This window comes from Condylostylus longicornis, unplaced genomic scaffold (genome assembly GCF_029603195.1).
Source record: "Condylostylus longicornis isolate FDR11 unplaced genomic scaffold, ASM2960319v2 ptg000048l, whole genome shotgun sequence".
NCBI lineage: Eukaryota > Metazoa > Arthropoda > Insecta > Diptera > Dolichopodidae > Condylostylus > Condylostylus longicornis.
This window is the reverse complement of record NW_026578017.1, coordinates 20,984,337-21,002,557: the sequence shown is the minus strand read 5'-3', so window position 1 is coordinate 21,002,557 and position 18,221 is coordinate 20,984,337.

The following is an 18,221-nucleotide window of genomic DNA, read 5'->3' as shown; positions in this document are numbered from 1 at the left end:
ATAAAAATTATTATTTTTTTTTCAAAATGCATGTATTTCATGCTCGAAAGTAACGATGAAATATTTAATTACTAATTTATGTAGTGGATTATAATTTGCAAATCAATTAAAATTTTATACCATAAATAAATAATTCATTAATATGAGTAAATAATTCATGATTATAAAAGTTATATTTATATATACACTAAGACTCTTATTAAATAAATAAAGGTTAAATTTAATAACTATTCATTAATTATTTAATAAATTAATATTTTCGTTAACATTTTTATATTAAATTTGCATGTACGTATACATATAGAAATTTTACACCTACACACCATAACATGAATTTGTTACATTAATATAATCTTAACAGTCAAGGTTAATGTTAATAAATAATGTATGTAATTATATAGGTGTAAATGAATATACATATTTATTTCATATAGATAAATGAAATAATTTTTCTGCTATTATTATACATTTGAAAGGGGAAAGAACGATGATGATAACCGACCCACCCCTATGAAATAATGGAAATTTTAATAGATTTACAAATTATATGACTAGTTATGAAAAATAATGTTTTTCTTGATTTCTTTGAAAATCGAAGAATTTTGCTAATTAGCACAGCAGAATAGTCGTGTACTTAATTAGCAAAACAGAATATTCTGTTTAAGGTTATGCATATTAAGTACTTATAACATTTTAAATAATTTTCCAAGTGTAAACAGCTCTCCTAACTATACTTCAGTTTCTATAAAGAAATAGATGAGAATAGCAGATTCAAACTATAATTAGTGGTTCTCCTATATTTAACACGATATTCATAGATACCAACGTTATATTTACTCCGGGTAAATACCAATAAAAGCACCACAATTAGTGTTATATGTAAATATATAAATATAAAATTTTGCATATCCTCCTCCGACCGGTTAAGAAATATTATAAAACTTTCCATTATTGTTAATCTTCGCACTTTATACACACAAATTTTATATAAGTACTAGATACTATAAATTTTATATTCTAGAGTAGATTTAAAAAAAAATCTGAAAGGGTTAACTTTTTCATAAAGGTTAAATTATAAGGGTATATGCAATTAATTTTATTGACGCAATTCATTTACAAAAAATTAAAGTTATTTTTATTTAAATTTTTAACTTTATAAAATTTTGTTTATTTATCAATATTTATAGTAATGTTAAATACTTCAGATGTGTACTTAATTTATATGATAATTTGAATTTTCGAAATTTTTCAATGTCAAGGTTAGAAGAGTTTTTTGATCGAAAATATTACGCAACATTTATAGAGTAAATTTTAAGTAAATTAAATGAAATTTTATGTAAATAAGAAGCAATAAATAGCAACGATATTTCATTTGGAGCAGCAGGGAAAATTCTGTTAGACGAGTAAAAATTAATCTATAAATTTACTAAGCGCTACTTATTTTCTATATAAGAATGTGAAGTTTGGTAGATGGTTTACCGGAATAAATGTTTGAAACTATACTATTTTTAAGATTTTGATAGCAAATTTCCATTTTTTGTTAAAAAAGCTAATCATATATTTTTTTTATTATTAACCCTTTCAGTTCTTTTGTTTTCTATCGCGTGAACACGAATTTTAGTTTAAATACTCTAGATCCCTTTTTCTTCTTGTAATCGAAATTATCAATTTTTCAAGATGAACTTGCTCTCGTGAATATATTTTTTTTGGAAAATATGTATGTACTTATATGAAAATTAATTTGTTTTCTTAATTTGAAAAGAAAAGGTTAAATAAATTATTTTTAGTATTATTGTAATTAAATTTTTTGTATTTGCGTTTTAACCTGAATTCAGCAGGTTAACGTGCATATCAGTAGACAAAATAATAATTTTTGCAAAAAAAATTAAAAAATAATAGAAGAATTTATAGAGCTTTTTTGTATAATTAAATTTTTTTTTTTTACGATTAGTGCGACACACTTAGCATATGACATTATTTAAAATATTTTACATTTTTTTGTATGATGCTTAAGTATGTTTAACTTGTAATGGCTTTTGTTTAAATTGTAATCGCAATTCGTGATTTGTTTGTTAATTTTATTTAATTTTTTTAAATTATTCATATTTTTTTTAATATACGACGAGTATTATGGATTTTTTTTTTAATAATTACCGTACTTGTAAATATGCAATTTTTTTTGTTCAATATGTGATCATTGTATACTTATGAATGTGCATTTATTATTCTAGAAAATTAACATAAAAAGTCTGAGGTTTTGTTGAAAATTATTAAATTATTAAAAAAAAATATTTATTCCTTTCTTTTTGAATTGTTTATAAATTTGTGTTAATGATCTTTTGTTGAAGGAAACACAAACGTGATGACGAGGACATTCATAATTCAAAATAATTATCATAAATATTTTTATTATACAATGAATTAAATTAATAAATATTCACATATATATAAATAAATTATAAATATATGTATACATATATTTATACATGTGTACCTACACTATTTGTAGATAGTCGTAAATTTGCTAATTTTTATTTCAACACCTTGTTAATGCAATCATTTTTTAATCTCAAATAAGCATACATTTATTAAATATAGAAATATTTAAATATTTAATTATTTTTATTGCATAAAAAATAATATAAGTATTGTTAATAAAATAATTGAATTTAATTATGCATAAAATAACTTAAGATAACTAATATATATATATTGTTTTCCAAAGAAATGAAAATAAATGTATATTATATACGAAAGGTACCCTTGTAGTTTGAAAGAGCTTAAGAAAATGTTTGATTGTTAAACGCGCTACTCACACGACATTAACCTGTCGACATTTATAGCATTATATTGTGCGCTGTGAGATTGAAAATATTTACGTCGATTGTTGAAACTCTTAGACCAAAAATTATCACAATTGATTTTACAAATTTGTTTATAGGTAAAACTGTTGCATATGAAGTGAGATGAGTTCCCAAGTAGCCGACAAGAATCAATTACCTTCTAAAAATATAATGTTTAAAGAGCTTTACATATTATCAGAAATTATTTCTGTCAAAAAATAAGAACAAAGTTTTATATTCAATAGAAGGCGCTCAATCAATGGCTCAAAATGAGTCATCCAGAATATGCTTCGTTAAATATACGAAGTTCACAATGATAAAGTTCGTGTTTTATGAAAGAGGTTATGAAAATATTCTATTTCTTATTTAACCAAATTATTTTAAAATTAATTCCAATTGCTATACTTAAGCTGTTTCTAAAATAAATTATTGGTTTTTAACTAAATAAAATTGAGTGTGAACACATAATAAATTAGTTATTATCACAAAAAAAGTTTAGAAATGCACACACATACGTGAACAATTTTTGTACACAAAATGTATTTGAATTTGAAACGGACAAAATGTATTTTAATTTTAAATTTAAAGAAAAATTTTAAAAAAATTTCACTTTTAATTTTACTCTTACATCATTTTATTGCAATTATTTTTCGCTGCAAAATTCATAAATGTTTTTCCTTTATTGAACATACATACTTAAATATATATATTTTAATAACTTTACTCTCACTTCAAATATAAAAGGTTATCATATAATTCCAAAGTCACCATATATTTTATAAAATCAAAATATTAAAATTCATATTTGGATCGTAAAACTTTCAATTTCAAAATGTACTTAAACTTGCCTATTCTTTCATTTATTAACAGCAAGCAAGTAATTTTTATTTTAATAACTACCCGCGTTACCAAGTTATAATAACAACAATTACGTACACAGGTATGTAAAGGTATTTAAAATTTAAAATTAAAAAAAAAAAAGTAATAAAAATAAATTGACATTTAACCATTTTATGGCGCCTGTTATTTCTCAAGATGGCAAACAATTGAATTTTAAAATAGAAAGTGTCCATCTTTCGTTTCCCTATGTGTGTGACATTTTATGAAAATATTGCGCCTGAGCTCTCTATATCAACATAAATAGCATGAATTATTATTACTATGCTTGAATTATGAAATAATTTTTAAGTTTGTATTTTTGTATGTTTGCATACAATAATATTTTGCTTCATAAAAATTTGCTTGCTATGAAAGCAAAATTTTGCTATTTGCTATATGAAAATACATAATTGAAATATGGAAAGAAAAACAAAATCTACTAGCAATCTCGGTATGATTCAATAATCCATTCAACTGATATTTTAGGAAGAGAAAAATAAACAATAGCACTGCAAACATAACAGTAAAGTTTTATTTCACATAACTGTATTTCCTATATTGTACGTATTTATATAAACGTTATGCAGAGAAGTAGCGTTCCAAAAACAATACTCCGAATCAAAAAGGATAAAAAAAAATTTTGCAAGCTTCGTTTCCGTACAAGATCTATTATAGAAAAGTAGTGCACCAAATATCCACATTGTTATAATTTCAGCGAAAATAACCTTGTAGAAAAATTAGAGTTACTTACAAAGAAATTTCTCCAAATCGATATCATCAATAATTTAACGTGAGTTGCTGTATAGGGGAAAAAAAACAGCGAAACGCCGATTAAAATATAGCTTTTGCCGAATTTAAACATATTGACTAAAATTTTATTAGTATAAGATTTTGAATTTCTATAATCATCACTGTTGAAAAAGTATAAGAGGAAGAAGGGGATACATCTTATTCCAAAAGTTATTTACCTACAAATGTTAGCTAAATTTTAGCAAACATTAAACCTCAAAAGAAATAAAGCTTGATTACGTGCTACATATAAAAATTTCATAAAACAATTTTAAAATCTTAATTAAAAAATTTTTGCTTCTTAAATTTGCCTCAAATAATAATCAAAGATTTCCTCAAATATTTGCTATATTATGTATATATATTTGTTTAAAAATCAGAAGATTACTCTCGAACGCTATTGAAATTATCTTGAATATGTTATGTAATATAATTAAGTGGCCCGTATTTGTAAAAAACAAATAAAAGTAAAATGAATACATGAATTTGTGTTTAATGAGCCATTTATTATGTTATAAGACCGTGTTACTATACTGAATAAATTATTTGAATAGCAATATGTTGTGTGTTCATATAACCACGTCTTACTAATATAAATTTTAAGTGTTACCAAACAAATTAAGACTAAGAAATAGATCTGATTTCAAGTATATAAATATAAAATTTCAAGGAAAAATTTTAAATAACAAAATTGTGATTTTTTTTAATTATTACATTCTACTTAAATTCTTGGTTCGAAAAATTTATTTTGTTCAATTCATAGACTAATTATATACCATTAATTTGGACACGTCACTGATTTTTTCTTATGCATATAAAGTACATGAATTTATATAGTGGCGTGGGTATATTTAAGAATAACCATGAGTGTGGCTAAAAAGAAAAACAAAATTAAATTTTTTTTTCCTCTTGCAAATTTTTGTCTTTCTTGCTTTTTTTGGTTATTGCATATTTGAATGGCATGTAAACGTATGAAATTTCAAAAAAAGATAAATGATGACCAGCTGTTAAATAAAAGAATAGGTAAAAATTAATATAGAAAGAGAGAGAGAGAGAAAAATGAAATAAAGAAAAACAACAACATCAAATCGCGATTACCATAAGCTATAAACGTTAACATTTTAGCGATTTTGTATAAAAATTTTAGAAATTGAAATAAATAGCGAACTAAAAGCAAAAAAATAAAAAAATAAAATAAGAAACGAAATAAATGACGCGATTAACTGAAAGTGAAATCGAAATGCGCTAATAGCGGATTCCGAATTTTTTTTGTTTTTTAGAGGAACAACAATCATTTTAACACGTTGAACACTTTATGGTATATAAGATTTCAATATCCGCCATTTTTATATATGTATGTATATTTAACCGGCACGGTACGGTAATGAATTAATGAATAGGTGATTATTTTCTGTTTTTTTTTCTTTTTAGTTTTCTTTTGCCTTAAGATTTCCATGATGTCTATATATGTATGTATTAAGGCTCGTATATTCTGCAAATTATAGACAATCTATATGGGCACTACCAAATTGGAATCTTTTATAAAAAAAAAGATTTCCATTGTGTACCCTCTATCAAATTATTTTCAATAGAAAATTTAAAATAAAATCATGTAATCTGGTGAACTTATAGCTCAAACGTAATGTAAGTATAGAAAATGATTTTGGCTACCGCTCCTAAACTATAATATTAAATAATATTATTATAATTGGGTAGGGTAATAAAATAGTTTCTATTTTACTCAATGTTGTTAAATCAAAAGAAAAAAAAAAAAACCAAAGGGTACAAAAAAAATTTAAAAAAATTGAAATAAAAATAACACTTTGGTGTCTTATTCTAATAGGAAAGTTGAGTAATAGGTAGGTACGAAATGAAAATTATTTTGTTAAAAATTAAAGTTATGTAGCAACTTTTATTGAAATTGAAAGTTTTATTTTTAAAAAGTTATAAAACAAAAAAGGAAAAAGTTAAAAAAAGAAAAATGTAATTGAAAAGTTATTGACGATCTTAGAAATGGAATCGAAATTAAGTTGATTAAATGTTCAAAATGATCTTGTCTCCATCAATAATCGCCTATCATAGTCCCAAATATAATAGGATATTATTCATTCAATTGATAATTTTTAAGATTCGAATATCTTATTCTGGGGGCCCAAAACCGCACTGTCACCTCCTAGTGGTGGGCCCCGGTAATGGCGGAGGATAAAGGGGTGATTGAAACGATCAAAGTTACGTTCGTGTCGTGGTCATGTCTCGCGGCGAGCTTCTTGCTTTGTGAGTTTCAGCCCTATATCTATACGTCAGCTGACGACAGGCGTCCCAAGTCAAGGTGGAACAGCATATGCCGATGACTGCGTGGCTAAGGGGGAGCTTAGTCGTTAGTATGCGGACTCTGGATACCAGGCGCCCTCCAGTTTAAACGAGCCTTCCCATGGTATGCCGGGCTCTGCCATGGGTGACTTTACTTTCCCGCGCTATTCGTGGGACCAGTAATGGATAACAACAATAACAACAGTGACAATTACATACAACCACTTAGTGCTCAAGGGTCTTCGGAACCAGAGCTTCTCTTGACTGACGCAGAGGAGGAACTCCTTCTCACGCCAGTAGAGGAAAAGGCGGCGCCTCCGATGGAGACGGATAATCAGGATCCTCTTGGACCTATTATCCAAAAAACTGAGGAGGACCTGAAGGGGTTGGACATCAGGGGAAAAAAACAATATTTCTCTGGTGCATCCAAGCGGCGTATCGCGGCTTATATCAGGGATGGCATGTCCCCAGAGGAAGCTCGCAGATATGAGAAGGAAAGGCTGGAAAAGCTGAAGGCCTGCGGATCGGTTGTTGTGGCCGACCATCCCCAAAAGAGGGAAAGGTCGGAAAGAAACACCCCTGATGCAGGGCCCTCAAAGAAGAGGTCGATGAAGGGCAATGTTGAGGAAAAGGTCCCTGGGAACATTCCTCAACAAAACCCGAAAATGACTTCTTATCGAGATGCAGTAGCACAGGTCAAGGTGGCCATCACTCATAGACTGCATCCAGAGAAAAGGCTATCCGAAGTCCAGATGGGGAAAATCAAAGTAGCCATCATGGATGAAATGGATAGGGTTGTGGACTGTCATCCACAATTCACTGCAGCGTTGCAAAGGGACGGATGGATATCCGTAACATGCAACAATCAAAACACCAGGGAGTGGATAACCAGTGTCTGCAGGAAGATAAAGCCTTGGGACGGTTGCGATGTCGTGGTACTGGATGGCGACGACATGCCCAAACAGCATGTTTGCGTCACCTACGTACCAAAGGACGAGACAACCGTCACTCTCTCCAGGGACAAATTTCTCAGTAGGATAGGGAAGCAAAATCCCAGCCTCAAGATAAGTTCCTGGAGGGTGCTCAGGATGGATAAGGAAAAGGACGGGGGCTGCTCCATCACCTTTTCCGTGGATGATTCCGGATTGGAAGATCTACGGAAAGCGGAGTTCCGACTTTTCCTGAATTTCTTCCGTGTTACCGTTCGGGTTAAGGGAAGAAAATCCTTTCAAGGTGCTGGCGGCAGGGCAGGACAAAATAAAAAACCAGTGCCCACCGCGACAACGACGAGCACTTCAGGCCAACCAAAAGAGCCAAAACTCATTGGAAAGTCTGACGTCGCTCCGAAAATGGCGGCGAGGGAAACGGAAGGACCATCGACCAGCACGCCAAATACAAGCGTCCCGGGGGAACCAAAAGGGCTTAAGCCCATTGGGAAGCCCGGAACTGCTTCGGTGTTTGCTGTTGGAGGGGCTAGCATGGCACCTGGGGCAGCAAAAGAGGCTGTGGCAGGGCAGGCGCCCACCAAGATGTGTAAAAAGGCGACAATGGGTGGTAAGGCTCATGTTAAGCCTTTGTCTAAAGGGCCAAAGCCCATAGACAAGAGACGTAGAAAATAATATGGCTGTGAGGTGCATCCAAATAAATCTACAGCATGCTAGGGCATCTACTGATGTTCTAGCTCATAGATTTATGAAGGATCACCTCGATATCGCCCTTATCCAAGAGCCTTACATAGTGAAGGATCAGGTTAAGGGCCTGACAGGTGAGCTATTGTATGATAATACAACTGAGGGCAGGCCTAGGGCTTGCATTTTGTTTAGTAAAAGGCTAACGTATTTTCCCATTCCAGATTACTGTTCCAAGGATCAAGTAGCTGCGTTGGTGAAGGTGAAGTCCTGCGGGGGCTGGACAGAGTTCATTGTGTGCTCATCCTACCTCCCGGGGGACTGTGCCCACCCGGACGAGCAACTGAAGGATCTGGTGGACTTTTGTGGAAGGAGGAACTTCCAACTTATAATAGGAAGTGATGCCAATGCCCACCACACAGTCTGGGGAAGCAGCAATATAAACAAAAGAGGTGAGTGCCTACTTGAGTTTATATATAGCAATAAATTAATGATTATGAATGAGGGCAATAGACCGACATTCATAAATGCAATTAGGGAAGAGGTCCTTGACATCACCCTTTGCACTGAATTTATCGGCAGTAGGGTTGGTGGATGGCATGTCTCAAATGAGACATCCATGTCCGATCATAGGCAGATTAGGTTTGATATCATGGTCTCCGGGGGCCTGGCAGAGGAAATTTATCGGGTGCCCCAATCCACAGATTGGAGTCAATTCGAAACGCTCCTCATGGATGGGATTAGATCCGTTCCTGCTTCTGTCAGAACGGTGATGGATATCGAACTGGCCAGCGAGGCCCTGACGGCGGCTATTACTAATGCCTATCACGGGAGCTGCCGTGCTAAGCCGAGGCGGAGTAATAGGAAGTGCCCGTGGTGGAATGAAGAGCTTTCAAGGCTTAGACTAAAGACCAGGAAGCTATTCAATAAGGCCAAGACGTCAGGTTCGTGGGAAGAGTATAGAGACTCACTCACAAAATACAATAAAGAAATTAGGAAAGCGAAGAGAATCTCGTGGAGGGCGTTCTGCAAGGGCATTGATGAACTCCCCAGCAGTGCGCGTCTTCACAGAGTGCTTTCCAAAAAGTATGTTAGCGGGTTGGGCCTGATGGAACGTCCTGATGGCTCCATGACTGAGAACGGAAAGCAGACGTTGGAGCTTATGGCGTCAACGCACTTTCCTGACTCGGAGATTCTTCGGAATCACTCAAATGCAGTCATCGAACCGAGGGCATCCTGGCCCAGGAGGGATGACTGGCAACGATCCCGTCTGGTCTTCACCATGGGCGTGATTAGATGGGCTGTTTTCTCTTTCAGGCCCTTCAAATCTCCAGGTGATGACGGGATATATCCTGCATTTTTGCAGAGGGGTTTCCAACATATCGCTGGGGCACTGTTGGAAATTTTTCGCGCCAGCTATGCGTGGGGTTACATCCCTCAGGCATGGAGGGTGGCTAAAGTGACGTATATTCCGAGGGTGGGTAAGCGACCAAGCAACCACCCAAGGTCTTTCCGTCCAATCAGCCTTACTTCTTTTCTATTGAAAGCAATGGAAAAAGTGATTGATAGATTTATACGGGACGGTGCACTGGGAAGCAATCCCTTGCATGAATCTCAGTACGCCTATCAGTCGGGAAGGTCTACTGTACTCGCTCTGCAGAGTCTGGTGGGGGTCCTTGAGAACTCACTGGAGGTGCGGGAGGTGGCAGTTGGCTGCTTCCTTGATATAGAGGGAGCTTTTGACAACACCCCATATCATGTCATCTGTGAGTCGCTGCACAAACGAGGGATTGATGCGACGACTAGCAGATGGGTTAATCGGATGCTACAGGATAGGATTATTAAGTCCACCATAGCTGACGATATACTCTTCATCTCCGCTGCAAAAGGATGTCCGCAGGGCGGGGTTCTTTCGCCCCTCCTGTGGTCCATTGTAGTGGATGATCTAATCGCTGCTCTCAGGGGCTCCGGGGCGCGTGTCTGGGGATACGCTGACGATGTGGCCTTCGTCGTGCGGGGAAAATTTGAGAGCACTATTTCTGATCTTCTACAGCAAAATTTACGTGTTGTGGAAAGGTGGTGCAAAGGCGTTGAGTTAAATATAAATCCAAGCAAGAGCACTTTGGTCGCCTTCACCAGACGCAGAAGCAGGGACAGATTAACGAGCCCAATTCTGTTTGGTGAACGTATTAGTTACTCGAGGGAGGTGAAGTATCTGGGGGTAACCCTGGATGATCGTCTCTCTTGGAATACCCATATCGATAGAGTTATCGGGAGAGCTACGGCGGCCTTGTGGACGTGTAGGAGCTTCATCGGGGGGACCTGGGGAATTAGTCCCAGAATAGCACTGTGGCTATATACGGCCCTTGCTAGGCCCATCGTCACCTATGCGTCGATTGTATGGTGCCGTAAGGCTCAACAGGCGGGTGTGCGGGCCAAGCTGGAAAAGCTACAGAGGCTGGCCTGCCTGGGAGTTACCGGGGCGATGCGGACGGCTCCCACCGCTGCATTGGAGGTGATGATCGGATTGCCGCCACTGCACCTCCATATATTGAAGGAAGCTCGGCTGGTGACTTACCGACTTCTCTCTGGCGAGGACGGGGTAGGGCTAAAGTTGGCCCACAGGACTCACAGAGACTTCATTGAGGGCGATCCGATTCTAAGAATAACCATGTCAGATACCTGTCTGCCGCGGTACAACTTCGACCACAGGTACAGAGTTCTGTTTCCCGATCGATGGACGTGGGATCGGGGTGGTCCGGTACTTAGGTCTGGTTCGAGCGTGTGGTATGCGGACGGGTCCAAGACGGAGTCGGGTGTGGGTTCGGGCGTATACGGTGTCCGCCCGGACACGCGTATATGTGCAACCCTTGACCCGTATTGCACAGTGTTCCAGGCCGAAATACATGCAATAGAGATCTGTCTGAGAATCAATTTGGAAAGGGGGTATAGAAACCGCACCATCTATGTGTTCTCAGACAGCAGGGCTGCACTGCTGGCACTCCGTTCAGCTTAGGTTACATCCAAGCTGGTCTGGAGCTGCCTTGCTGCACTTATGGAATTGGCATCGGAGAACAGAGTAATGCTCATTTGGGTGCCGGGCCATAGTGGCCATGCGGGCAACGAAGTTGCCGATGAGTTGGCGCGGAGGGGATCTGGGGCTGCCTTTGTGCAGCCGCTGCCTTTCTGTGGTCTGCCTTCTTCCGCGGTGAGGGCCAGACTTGCCTGCCTACTCGCGGCGGAATGTGGCCGCCACTGGCGGGACACGAAAGGGTGCCGTCATGCGAAAGTGTTTCTTCCGGCGTGCTCCAGCGAATTCGCCGCGGAGTTACTGGGCATGAACAGGAGCCGGGTTCGCACTATTGCGAATTTCTTCACGGGGCACTGCCCGGTGAAGTACCATCTGCATAGGCTGGAGAAGGCGGGCTCCCCCCTCTGCAGATTTTGTGGGGATGGCGATGAAACCGCCGTACACATTCTCTGCGACTGTCCGGCACTGGCTGTTCGGCGCCGCAATTGTCTTGGACATGGGTCCCCAAGTGTTCGGGAACTGTTGTCCAACTCCCTTAGGGATATCTCCGGCTTTGTGATTGGGACGGGGATATTATAGACGGGGGAGTGGGGTGGCTACAATAAGTCAAAAATGGCTGCGGTGGCTTGGGGGGATGCTCCTGCCCCACTCGGATCCCTTGGAATCTACGAATCTACGAATCTTATTCTGAATCTTAAATTATTTCTTACGTGCCATCGAACAATTATTAATCTTAATGTTAATTCAGCGAATTTTAATTTACAAATTTTACTTAGCGGATTTTAATTCAACGAATTGAATTCACAATATGCATGTATGTGCGTACCCTACCTACTTATGTCAAAAAATTTATTGGGACAAAAAAAATTCTTATTGCCTCTAACTTTTTCAGCTAGGCACTTCTAAACTCAATAAAAATATTAGGTTTCTGATTTTTTTATCAACATAAACTAACAATTTTCAAAAAATTATTTAAGAGATTACACCTAGGTACCTCTAAATGTATTGTACATTTAGATTTTACTATTCAACAGAAATTGTAAAATTACTTTGAAGAAATAGCATAATTAAATATTAAGGAAAAACTAAATTTTAAGGAAAATGAAATAAAAAAAAAAAATTAAGCAAAAGATTGATATCTTGCGGAAAAGCTGAAAATCAAATAAAAAAACGAAAAACAACAAAAGAAAAATACGTGAAACAATAAGAAAACTATGAAAACAAAGGCAAAAAAAAAATACTTAAGGTGAGTCACGATCATGTTGTGGTATAATCAAACAGTAGGGTAAAAGTTTTGTTTTGCATTTTTATAGTCATTTACGTTATTTTTTTATTGTTTATATGCTGATTATCATTTTCTTTTTTTAATAATTGTTGTTCTTTTTTTACTTTACTATTGTTTTGTATGGTGTCGGGTAAAATGACCTAAGGAAATAGTATTTAAATCAAAGTTTGCTAATAAACATTATGAAAGAGCACTACCAAATTGAAAATTAATTAAATTATGAAATATTTTCTTATCTTACGTTTGCAATACCATTTTTAATACTTTTTAAACGAATTATTTGCTGGGAAGCAACGAAAAGTTCTAAGAAACTGATAAAGCGAATTCCACTGAAAAAAGAAGATGGATCATGAAGAAAATATTTTCTGATAACTTGTAAGGAATTTTTCAACCAATTGAACTGAATTGTAATATATGTTTAGTAGAAGATTTTGATATGGATGAAAGCACTGTGGTTTTATTTAATGAAACAGAAATTTGCCAAGAGATAAAGTCGCTTAAATCGAATAAGGACCCAGGTTTTACTCTTAACCTCATTCCTGCTGAAGTATTAAGAGAATTGCTGAGAAAGACTATCACATTTTTGAAAAAAAGTAATGAATTTTATACTATTTGCCATAAAGGTGAATTCGACATTGATTCATGTGACTTTTTTTGTGCAAGACACCCTGCAGTTAAATTCTTATAATTTTCATTATTGTCTTAATTCACTTTTTTTTTTTACTATTATTGTTAAGTTTTTGTTAAACTATTTTGTGTATTTAATTTATATGGCTGGCCTTTTTTTATTAAAATCTTTTTCTCTGTTGGTTGTTTTGCACGTTTCAACAAATCTTTTAAAAATTTTTTTTTCTGTTGATATTTTCATTTTTTTTTATTACTTTCTGCTGCTGCTGTTGACTTTAAAGTTGAAATTGTACATATATTTTGATTTTTTTTTATTAACAGATAACAGACACACAAATAAAAATATGAGTAAAAATTTCCGCCGAACAGACTATTCTTACCTACATATTTTATTTTTATTACGAAGGTGCACAAACTGTAGTAAATTTGAGCTTTTATTGTTTTGAATACTGCGATGAATTTTTTTCCATTTTATTGTTTTTTAAATTTTTTGGTGTTTCTGTTACTTTTGGCTTTTTATGAGTTCAAAGTCGATTTGGAATTTTTCTGATTTTATATTTTATGTTTTTATTTTGGTGGTGATATACCAATATTATAATTTTTTTATTTTAAATACTATGCTCATTGTTTCAATTATTTTTGTTTGTACTGTAGTATTATATTCAAGTATATGTATAAATATTAAATACAGTTTGAATATGTGCCGAAGTAACCACTATATTAAAAAATTATTTAATAAATACAGGAGCATTTGTTCTCCCAAATGCAACCAAAGCGAAAAGTATTTAAAAAAATCAATTCTTGTTTAATTTTGTGTTCTTCAAAATTAGCTCTTTGATTTCAAAACTGATATGTCTTAAGAATTTAATAAGTAATTTTGCTCATATCAAGTTATCCAACTTCAGGGACGAATTTTGAGATGGGGACTAGCTGAATACCACAATTTCAATAAATTTTTTTTAATCCATAATCAATATACGCAATAAATTTATTTAAACATACCTATTTATAAAAATATTCAAAAGAAATGCGGCGAAGAAGTGAATAAAATACTAACATCGTCGCCATATTTGAATCGAACTGATTTCTCCCACAGACGTTCATTGATTTATTGGAAATAAGCTGATCTAAATTATTTAAGATATGTATGTCCCTATGTATGTATAAATAATACGACTCCAATTAAAAATTTATAAATACAATAAAGTAGTTAATCCATCCTAATACCAAGATCCACATTCTGTATCGGAATAAAGATATTAAATAATATAAAAGTTACTTTGCTTAAGATTTACTCAAACACAAATTAAATCATTCCCAGCATTATCAATAACTTTTTTGTGGTGTAACAAATTAAAACAATTGAAATTATTCGTCGGAACCGATCATAAATTTTGCCTTATTCTTTTTTATTATTTTGTTTATTATTTTTACAATAATTATTGTCATTGCCTTTTGGTGTTGCATGTTGTTTACCCTCAAGTGTTATGGAATTATATTTACGTTCATTTTCTTCTATTATCTTATATTTTATTTTTTTATGTTCTTTTTGTCTTTAAGGATTGGTGACATACGGGGTCAATAATTTAAAGTGATTTTAAAATAACATTTTTGTTGTATACTTCTACTTTATTTGCATTAATAAAAAAATATTTGTTATTTCTACAATATAGACTTGCAATAAGTATATCTGATATTGTATTTTAACATGGAGATCGCGAATAGTATATAATGATGATCAATAGTGTCGGAAAATTTTATTTTAAGTGATGCTATAAAGTACTTATACACCATAACATAATTTCAATTTCATTGAAAGAAATTAAATTAAAAATGACAAATTCAATAATAACAATTCAATAAAATTAAAATTTATTGAAATTTTTATATTTTGTTATTGAATAAAAATTATGTATAATTTGAGAAAAGTTCATATATTGTACGTTATTAAGCATACAATACCAAATTAATTTCAATTTGGTAAAGTTCATTGCATGAATGAAGAATGAAAAACAAGCAATAAGTGAATAAGAAAAATTCATTCATTAAGAATTTTTTATTTATGCGTAGAATGTTATTGTTTTTTGCCGCGATGATTCATTCAAATAAAAAAAAATATGTTAAAATTGGGTTAAAATTAATAAAAAAAAAAAATTTGCAAACATAAAGGAAAAGAAATATTTTTTTTACAACTTTCTATAAGTAAATTTTTCTTTTGTAATTTTGATTGATAATCGTAAAAGTCCCACTCATAGCAGTGCTAACTGAGTATGACTAACTATAATGGTGAATAATATCATAAATAATTTGTGGAAAGCATAAAATTTTCATATACATAATAGTATAATGAAATATACACACATTTTTACTTTACAACAATATTTCTGAACCTGGACTTCTTTTGAAACGCTTACGACACTCAATTTAAGTTGTAGGGGAACAATTCGTTTACTTTAATTTGCGTTCCTTTTTGCAATTTTTTAAAAAATTTTCGAAAAACAAAATTATTATAAGCTAACCTTATCTATTACTTATGGTAGGTTAGTCACGTACTAATAAAAATAGGTATGACGAAATGAAATTAAAGTATGACTATCTATGATAGCATGCACTAGCCCTATACTCCTTCTGAGAGTGAACAAAGGAAAAAAAATTAATTAAGTACACAAATTTTGTGATGGCATATTCAAACCGAAAATAAAATTAAGTCAGGACATGTGAATACCATCTTTTGTTGTGATTTATTAGTTTGATCAAATTTGACATAAAAAATGCTGCAACAAATGGCTTTCAAATTTAGGTATCATAATGCTTCTATAACTTTTTAATACTTTTTGTACAACGGTGAATTATTGAATTTTTTGTATAAATAATTTGAAAGCTATTAAGTAAGTACCATAAGATTATTTTTTCTAAGATATTACAAAATTTTGCATTGAAATTTAATTTAAAACTCATTTTCTTAAATCTACCGTATAAATTTATGAACACAATTGTTTAATACTGCCATAATATACTTTATAACATAATATATACAAACACATAATAAGTGTCAAGAACTCTTTTTTTTTTTCTCAAAAAGATTTATTCATTTAATTTTAAAAAATTAATGTAAAGTATCTACTTCATTATATGAAAATTTAGATTTATTTCTCACTTGATTCCGATATATGTACATAAACCAGCGTAGTACCAACATAATATGTATTTATGTATGAGTATATAGAAACTTTTTAAAAAAATTATCTATTATAATCAGAATCACATCGCGCATTCAACATAACTATAATAAAACAACTCGCAGCAGTTTCACTCACTTCCTTTTTATGTTTTTCTAAGAAAAATAAATTAATCTTTTTCTTTTTTTTATAATAAATTTCAATATGTGAACATAAACTCTGCCTATATTGTATGCACAAATCATAATTTTTATACAATTACATTACATTTTATGGATATGATCTTCATATTTTATATGTTATACAATAAATCTCATCTTATAAGCGAATATTGAATAAATGATTTGGTTTATGTGCTACCAATGCTATACCATAAGTAGTTTAATATTCATCTGTTCGATTAATCCAAATATTTTAGTTACAAAAAAAAGTATGAAAAAAAAAGAACAAAATAATATAAGAAATTTGTATAAATTGAAGATGCCGAAGCCTGGTACCAAACATTTCATTACATTATAAATATTATTCAATTATACTTAGTAGTATGCACATACATTTATGTATATTACCTTATGTAAAAAATAATATTAGTATTGGTATAGATAATAGAAGATTACAGGGTGCGCCTTGTATTTTTATTTCATTGTTATTTATTTACCAAAAAGTAATTAAATTTTAAATTTTTTTGAAAAAGTCCAGCACAATAACTTGCATAAAATATTTGATAGTTTTCAAAATTGTGTAGAATTTGATTTGTCAAATTGTGTCAAATTTGATAGCAAGTGTGTGACGCATAGGGAGCTTTGATACGTTAATTGCCATGTCAGTTATATTTGTCTGACGCTAAGAAGCCAAATCGAATACGTCAAACGTATATGTCTACATGAGCCATGTTAGACATACATATACGTTTAACGTACTCGCTTTGGTAGAAGGCCACGTCAATCAATAATCTCCCACGCAAACGAAACAATTGCAATCTGTTTTTTGTATCATGTTGTATCTTTTTTGGATGCGTTAGACATATAAGACTAACACGACTTGTCGAAAAAAAAATGTTGCAACTCTTTGAATTAATGTTGCGATATTAAAATTCATGTTTTGTAAATTAAGAATTTTAATAATTCTTATGGGTTCTAAGTTAATTAAATATACCTACCCGCGTGTCGCTACTTGAGTTTAATGCTTTTTAACGAAGCCCTTTCAACATATCAGTAAATTTTACATTTAATTGAAAGCAGTAGTTGCTCTCATATTATTAGAACCCTGTATTACTTGTTATAATCATATACAATAATCACATAATAATTTTTCTCAGTGAATTGAATTTTTTAAAAATATAGTGTGACTGACAAGAAAAAATTATTATTTAATCTTAAATTGTATTAAATTAAAAAACAAGACATCGGCAATATTTTCATTTATGCATCAAAAACATAACAACAACCATAGAGAAAGAAAGAACAATAAAATTTAATTTTCTCATATTATTTTGTATAACAGATTTTTGTATAACAGATGAAAATGTCTTCCAGAGAACGAAAAATTGAAATTTGTTGAAAGAAGCAATCATATAGAAAAATGTAGCATAGCGAGAAAATGTAAGCATGTGATTAGTCAGTCAATCAGTTTGCCAATCATTTTCATACC